This window comes from Ceratotherium simum, chromosome 31 (assembly GCF_057802395.1).
Source record: "Ceratotherium simum simum isolate JZ-2026a chromosome 31, ASM5780239v1, whole genome shotgun sequence".
NCBI lineage: Eukaryota > Metazoa > Chordata > Mammalia > Perissodactyla > Rhinocerotidae > Ceratotherium > Ceratotherium simum.
In genome coordinates, this window is record NC_141930.1 from 17,170,138 (window position 1) to 17,178,945 (window position 8,808).

Consider the following 8,808-nt stretch of genomic DNA (forward strand, 5'->3'; position numbering starts at 1 on the left):
TGCTGAGGCCGCGTCCCACATACAGCAACTAGAAGGATGTGCAGCTATGACATACAACTATCTACTGGGGCTTTGGGGGAAACATTAAATAAATAAAAATTATAAAAAAAAAAAATCTATGTTTATGTTCAAAAAACTAAAAAGACTGAAAAGTTGGCATAGACTTGGGAACTGTAAAAAAGAAACAAGTAGAAATTTAGAAGTGAAAAATACAGCAAATGAAATAAAAACTGGATAAATAGATTTAACAACAGATTAAACAAAGAAGAATGGAGAATAAGAGAAGTGTAAGATCAGAAGAAAATATCCAAACATTATAAAGAATGAAAATACAGAAAAGAGCAGAAGAGACATTGAAATATGGTGAAAATGTCTGACTCTAGAAATAATATTTGTAAAGATAATTGCTTTGAGCTTTCCCAAATAAATTATATGACATATCAACTTTGATTTTTTTTTCCAGCAATGGAATCAGACTATACACATAATTCTGCACCTTAATTTTATTTTTTACTTAACAATATGTGTTGGACCTCTTTCCATAATAGTTATAATGTAGAACTACCTCATTTATTTTTTATGACTGCCTAGTATGCAATTGTAAGTTAGAATTGGTTCCTTAAATTCTAGGTAAAGATGAGAAAATAAATAGAGCTTGTTGTGAAAATTCTGTTTAAAACCGATAACACTATCAAATTCAGAACTCTGAAACATAGTTTTGCAAAAGGGCCCTTTTTCCCTTCTGCACACAGAGGAATGCCCAGGTTAAGGATTCATACCAGAACACACAGAGGACCCAAATTGTCTCTCTCCACAGGTTCCGTTCAAACATAATTAGGATAGAGTAGGTCCTAGCATTTAAAATTTTAACCTCTGCTTTGCACTTTGGATCTTCTCTGCCTGCTCCTTTCTTGTCACTGAACATGAGGATTTTGGAATTTTGTAATAAAAGGAACTTAGTGGTCTTCTGACAAATGAGGAAATGAAGGCCCAGAAAGATGGGCCTTGACCAGGATTACAGAGTGAGCCAGTGGTGAAGCTAGAACTAGAACCTAGACATTCTGTTCTTTCAATCCAGTCTGTATTTGCCTGATCCCCAATCCTCTGCTCCTCCATTACAACAGAAATACATTTTAATAATATTTACATATTACTTGACTAAAGTTAATTCACGCTACTATATTAGTTAGCAAAAACAGGAGGATTGGCAACAGGTGTTAGCTCAGGGCTAATCTTCCTCACCAAAAAAAAAAAAAATAAAGATCTTAAATAAGATACTTAATGTTCTTTAAGTACTACCTTCTCACTTTTCTCATCAATTAAATGGAATTTTATTTTATTTTCTTTTTGCTGAGGAAGATCGGCCCTGGGCTAACATCCAGGCCCATCTTCCTCTACTTTATATGTGGGATGCCTGCCACAGCATGGCTTGATAAGTGGGTGCACAGGTCCACGCCTGGGATCCAAACCTGCAAACCCTGGGCTGCCGAAGCAGAGCGCACAAACTTAACCACTAGACCACCAGGCCAGTCCCTAGAGCACATATTTTACAGGGCTATTTTGAGGATTAGGAATTTTAGTTTTTGCTACATTATCTGACAAAATGTTAAACACTTAATGAATGATTATTGTTATTATTAGTATTATTATTCTTTTAGTTAGGATGCTTTTTGCTTCAAGTAAGAGAAAACTCCTATTCAAACCAGCTTAAAAGTAGGGAATGTATTGTCCTTCACATCAAGAACTCCAGGGACTTGGTAGATACCATGACGTTATGGCAGGACTCCAGCTCTGCTCCTCTGACGCTCTCCTGGTCCCACCTTTAACTTTGTTTATTCCATTGACCTCGGGCTTGTTTCCCTCACCACTTCAGGGCTGCTGGGAGCAGGGGCAAAAACAGGCCTCCTTTTCTGTCACGTCCAGAGGGAGGAAGAGAAAAACTTTCCTGATTAAGGTGTATACATCCTTTTGTTAGTCTAATTGGGCTAAAATGATATGCCCACTCTTCACTCCATAATAGTTCCTAGGGTAACTCTGTGTGTGCTATCTTAGAGTCATGAGGATCTAGGGTGTCAGGGAAAGGGATTGACTTGACTTTGTTTTAGTCAGTAGAGGAAAAAGGGAAAAAAAGAAAAATTGGGAGATAGAGGCAGAAAAAGAGGGTTGGAAACTAGCAATTTTCCCTTGCGGCAGGTGCAGAGTAGATGCTCAGTGACAATGACACTTTCTCCACTGCTCGCCAAAGCCTTGTTCTTCACCAGAGTGGCTTCTAATGGTCTTGTCTTTTCTGAAATTCCTCTTGAAGAATCAGTATTTGTCACTATTTTCTTGTATTAAAAAATATTAGATGGTCTCTGAAGGCAACTCATTCATTTGTTCCTTCATTCATTCATGTTTTAGGCCTTTAGCAAATAATGAACACCTTATATGCACAAAGCAAGAGCTATAAAACTATTTCAAATGATACCATTTGAATACATACATAGTTTCCTCATAAGATTACATTGCTGTGACTGGATTCATTTTTTCTGTGTAGAATGCATTCAATAGCATTCATATTATTGTATTGTCGTTTCTTATAAGTATGTATCATATACTAACTAAAAAAGTTTTTAATTATTGTTTAAAATTTTCAGCATAAATGTAATGTAAGAATGAAAAAGTAGTATTATTTTAAATAGATTAATATTTCAAATGAGTCCTTATTTGTGTGGAAAATTCATTTTATGAAATTTACAGCATGGTTTTTTACAAATGAAGACGTTGTGTGAGTTCTATGAAAGGTCTGGCAAAATTCTTTAAAGCTCAATAGTAATAGACAGCTGTTTCTTGAGTCTAGTTAAAGACATAAGCCTTTACATCATTCTGAAATGGAAATTGACAAAGAAAGGAAAAGAGAAATATGTCTCATTTTATTAAAGTACTTCTTCTAATGGATGTCAAGGAAATAGTCTTCCTGCTCTCATTTTTACTGGGATTTCAGGAAGTCACATTGATTTGGCAATATTTGATATCATCATGTATACGTATTTTAAATATCAGCCCTTTTTGATGACTTATTCATTTTGGCGGGCTATAAAACTCCCTGATTTTTTTCTTTTGGTCAAAATTATATCTGTGAAATAAGTATTGTTATTCAATGTAGAATGTGTGCATTAAGAACACTTCTGACCTAGATTAATGAAATAATTCTGGTGACTCTGAAGGTAAGTTAAAAGAACGGAAAAGTTGAAAAATATCAAATAGTAACAGTTTATACTAATTTATCAATAAGTGGATGTTTTGTATGCAAACACAAGTGGCCACTAACTTGACAGTTTAAAACACACACACCATGCAGGCTTTGCTGTGGGCTCATGTCAATGGAAACCCTGGGTCAGGAAAGTAATGAAACACAATGAGAACAATAGTGCTGCTCCCCAACCAGTACATCCGCATTACCCAACTTCAAAGCTCGTTATAGAAGTTAGAGTATTTGATCATCCCCTCTCTATATGGTAGGAACGTAATTCCCAACCAGAAACTGAGGAAAAGGGATTAAGTGATTTGTACAGACCTCAGGAAGCCAAGCTAAATCTCTGTGATTTTGTAGTAGGAAAATAATTTTCTTTGCATACTTTGATCTAAAGTGATTTAGGACTTAATTAAAATTATACACTTCTTGAAATACATAAAATTCTAAATGCCAATCAAGGCTGACCTTGACCCTGTTGGCTTGAATACTTGGAGCATAAATCAATTCTGTGGTTATAGTTTTCAAGTTTTTAAAGATTTCCTGGATGCTTCTTCCCTTAAAAAATCTAAGAGGTTATTTTTATTTATGCAGGTGCATATGCAGTTGATTGGGTAAATATCATTTTCACCCATTGTCTGAGTGTGGGTGTGTATGTGTGTGTGTATGAAAACTTTAACTGTAAAATATTATACAAGATAAAACAAATTGTCGTAAGAAAACAGGAGGCTAGTGTTACATGCCCAGCAGGTGGGCTTGTTCCTTCAACCATATATCTACTGTGTGTATTTGAACTCTTTGGGAAATAAAGTAGATTAGAACAGTTTCCCAACTTTTTTGATTAATTAATTTATTTCACTACAATATCTAATCTCCCAGACTTCCTTTATGAATTTTTATGATCATGTCACCATTTTATGAAGTGATTTATAAAGAAACCATTTTAGGTAAAAAATTACATCATCACGTTATTAAAATTATAGAGTGCATTTAATGTAATATTTAATAATATTCATAAGATAGAGGTAAATTTCAAAATTTCTCCATTTATCATGACCTATGCTATTTAATTTAATTTAAATATAAAAGAAAAAGAATAATTTGTCAACAAACATAATATGACATTACTTAAAATTTAGCGATTTAACACATATTAAAAAGTAGACTGAAATATAACTGACATATTCCAGCACCCAAAACAGACAAAAAAATGTTCTTATGACATCTTTGAAATTTCTTTTGTAAACTTTGATTGATGAATTGATTTATTTTCATAAATTTAAAAAGTTTAAATTATAGAAATTCGTAAGAAATTTTTAAAATTTTCATTTTTCATAAATTAAAACATTTTCAAAAGTTTTATAAAAGACTAATATATGTGAGTGCAGCATTTGCAAGCACCTGCTCACAAATTATTTATTGTGTATATATATTATTTTTATTTACAATAAATGTAAAGTCAATTTAGATGTATTAATCACTATATTTACTTTTTAATCCTAGTTCTAAAGTACTAGAGACAACTTGGTGTAAAAAATTTGATTAGCTGAATGCATTGTACAGGTCTGATGAATAGTATATTGGGGTGATTGTGTAGAATTTTTATTATATTTAGGTCTTCATTTACTAATGTTCTATATTTGAACATGTGTTCCTTGCAGTTCTTATATTTATTCAATAGTCCATTATGGGTATAAATTGAACCATATATGTCATGAATCAAAACAATGAAAACCTGCATAATCATCAAAAGCTCCGTGGGAGCTAATGGCACCCAGGTGGGTGGTAAATCAGCACAGAGACTGAAACATACACAGATTTTTAAATTTTCCTTCAGAAATTCACTACGCGTGCTCACTCAACATGTGCTGGACACTCTTAGATTGTTCCTCTTCGTATATATTATTTAAATGTCATTTCAGCCTTTAAGAATATAAATCCTCTTGAACTCTTTTCCAAGTTCCAATGTTTCCCAAATCTTCACGTAGAGTATACATTTCAATCTTTGGAAGGAGATTAAATGCACTGATCTTATCTTGGTTATCCAATATTTGGGCTATTTAAAAATAAAAATAAAATAAATAACAAAGACAAAAAACGCAAGAAAAGGAAAACCAAAAGAGAAAAATAAATAGCTAAAAAATTAAATAAAAATGGACAGTTAGCAGAGCTCATCTCACAGCCTCCTGCCCTCATCCTCCGCTCTCCCCCCATACCCACCTTTCAGTACCTTGACCGCCATGTGCTCCTGCCTCCAACCACTGGTCCTCTGCCCAGCCTCCTCCTGGCTCTTGCTCCCCAAGTTCGTGTCAATGCTCCTTCAGCTCTCATGACACGGAACCTTCCCTTCACCCCCCACCCAGGCTAGGCTCCATCAGCCACACTCAATATACTATACCGTGGGCTTCTGCTCCACAGCACTTATCAGCATTGTTCATTATTCACCTTATTTATGGGCTTATTTAATCAGTGCCAGTCTCAACCCTGGATTGTAGCTTCCAAGAGGAGAGGGAAATTACCTGTTTGTGCTAAAAACTATATTCTTGAGGCTCAGCATGGTCCCTGGCATATAATAGGAGCTCACATAAATATGTATTGAAGGAGGAAGAAGGGAAAAAAAAAGGAAAGAAGAAAGGAAAGGAGAAAATACCAGGCAAAAGGAAGAAAATAATGAGATGCAAGAAAGGATAATAAGGCAAAGTTAAATTAATTTATCTGATTCAGCAAACATTTATTTGGTGTCTATTATGTAGAAACGCAGGTGCGAATAGAGATACGGTAGAGATAGGCCCACATTTGTGGGTGTGGTGAGAAGAACAAGCGGAGACGAAGCTGACCACATAACCTGCTCGGCATTTCCACCCGGGGTCTCACAGGTTTCTCAAGTCCGACATATCCCAAAACGAGTGTACGATCTGGTGCCTACACCCGACTCTCCCACTCCAACTTATTTTTTTTCTGTCTCTTTTTTTTTTTTCCTATCAGTAAATGTCACCACTTCATCCAAGTGTAAACAACTTGGAGAAATCGACAGGACGAGGGTGGTGAGAGATAGGGCAGTATCTTAATGGAGATATGGGACAAGGGAGGTTTTAGGGGGGCATTCTTGCCACTTGGAAATAGTGGTCTTTTGTCTGAACTTTTATACTAAGATTACTGGATAAAACCAAAAGTAGTGATTGTGGTATCAAGTTCTGAGTTTGGAATGTGGGGCCAGTGTTTAGTAGAAGTTGATTCAGGCAAGTGTGTTGGCTATTTTATACAATATTTATTTATTCATCTATTTACTCATTCACAAACACTTCTTTAATACCTTTGTTCAACCCACTAACTTAAGATGCTTATCAGGGATACAGCAACAGGTAGAACCTGGTCTTTAGTCTCAAGAAAATTAGACAGTAGGAGGAGAGATATAAAATATACACAAAATTAAAATGCATCTTGAAATATGTCTCATAAAAGGTGTATCAAAAAGTGGTTTGATAGTTTGGTCATTCATTTATGATTTAAGATGCATATAGGACACCCACTATGGGCAAGGTAGCATCTCAGTGGTAGGGAGAATTCCTAGGCCTCACTATGGCTAAGTCAGAGTCTGTCTGTTGCTAGGCCACTGCTAATGGACGCATCTTCTCCACCATCCGCTTCCCTTATGGACTGTGGAGCCCATCTTTTGAGGGCACAGAGACCCAGGAGGAGGCAGGAAGTCAGACCATCTTCTTCTCGGACACCCTGCACAATCCCTTCTTGCCCTGCAGCAGGGAGTTGTCCAGTGAGCTGCTTATTTCCAGAAATGTCAAGATGAGAAGGAGACAAAAGGTCAGGTTGTATGGCTTAGGGAGCATCCAGGTGGGAGCAGATGCCAGTCTCCCCTATTACAGGTTCTCCACTCTGTACCAACGATTCCCCTCAGTGCCTCGCCTCCTTCTGGGGAAAGACAATCTCATGTCATGAACTCTGCAACTCCATAAGGCTGATGAGCCAGATGGCCCTTCTTTCTGTCCAAGTCGAGGTAGGGCGAGGTGGAGTTGCGACTTTGATGTCCATCAAGTGGATTTCTTCACTTCTTAGTAAAGGCGGCAGTGGTGGGGCTTGTCTGGACCCAGTTGCGGAGGTTCTCGTTCAAATGCGGGTACTTCGTGCTGTTTATTTTCAGTTGAGACTACGACCATCACTAACTCCGGAGCAATAAGAAAGTTCTACTCAATATGCTTTGCAGAAGTTTTACCCTAGATTTTTTAAAGTTTGTTTTTCTTTTAAAATCAGGTATACGTGTTATACTTTTATCAAGTAACTTTGTTGTTTCTATTAAAATTTCCACCTAGTTCATTTATCTATTTTGCCAGATGATTTATAATGTTATGAAGTTTCCTGATATTAAATCATTCTTACATTTGTCTGATTCCTTTAAAATTGAGTTGGATCGCACTTAGGTCTTCCAGTGCCAAAGAGATGGCATTTTGCAGGCAGGCGTTCACTCCATTGGAAACTGTTGCATGCTCCTGGCCGCCTCCTGGAGCAGACAAGGCAGCAGACTACTATGTGTAATCCCTGACATGTTCAAGGCCACTTCATTCCTTTCTCCCTCACAGATTTAGGACACACGATGCAGGATTTGAGACTACTGAGCTCTTGAAGTCAACTTGTTTGTCCTTAAGTTGATTATCTGTGTTAACAACATGCTTCCTTTGGTTGATATTTGCTTGATTTATGTTTGCCCAAGCATTTACTTTTAATTTTCTATGGTAATTTGTTATTCTCATAAAGGGAATGATTAGGTTTTTTAAGTAGAACTTAGTTGAGACTTTCCCTTTTAAATGATTTAAAATAATTATAGGGATTAATATATTTGTTCTTAAATCTGCTGTCACATGGGAAATGATGCTTGTGCAACAATACCTCCAAATATATTAGCCGGGCAAACTATCCCAATGGTCATGGATCAGAGAAACTCATAGACCAAATTAAAATGCTCAGATCACATGCTTTCTTTCTTTCTTTTCTTTTTTTTTTTAAATATGGAACACTTCATGAATTTGCATGTCATCCTAGCACAGGGGCCGTGCAAATCTCTGTATCGTTCCAATTTTAGTATATGCTGCTGAAGTGAGCACCACATGGTTTCTGAAATGATTTTAAAACACATAGTGAGAAGCAAGAGGAAAGAGAAGGGAGTGGTTAACACACTTAGGATAGGGTACAGGCAGGGTGGAAGGGCCACACTGCCTGATTCCGGATCCTTCCAGAGTCCTAAGTCCACCCAGCTGATGGCGTGGTTCTGAGGAAGCCCGACAAATGGAGGTTACCCAGGGGCAACACACGCACTTGTATTCGAGGGAAGCAGGTCAATATGCCTGGCCCTGCTGTGACTTGCCAACCAGCCTTCTGAACAGCTCTGGGTTTTATCTGAATTTCTTGAGCAAAGCACGTGTAGGGCCAGAGTGAGACCAGGATGGGTGTTGCCAACAGGTGGCCAATTTATAGATGACATAGCTCTCAGCATAGAGGTGACATGATCCATAATTTTATTAATTGGTTTTTCTATCTATAAGTATCATTTTTATTTGTTCTGTCAT

At 36.7% G+C, this 8,808-nt stretch overlaps 1 non-coding gene across 1 annotated transcript; it reads right to left on the minus strand.

The window, feature by feature from the left end:
- Window positions 1–8,244: 8,244 nt before the first annotated feature.
- On the minus strand, window positions 8,245–8,347 carry LOC147913030 (U6 spliceosomal RNA). The gene has a single exon (XR_015549299.1). It is a non-coding gene; the product is annotated as a U6 spliceosomal RNA (small nuclear RNA).
- Window positions 8,348–8,808: the final 461 nt, after the last annotated feature.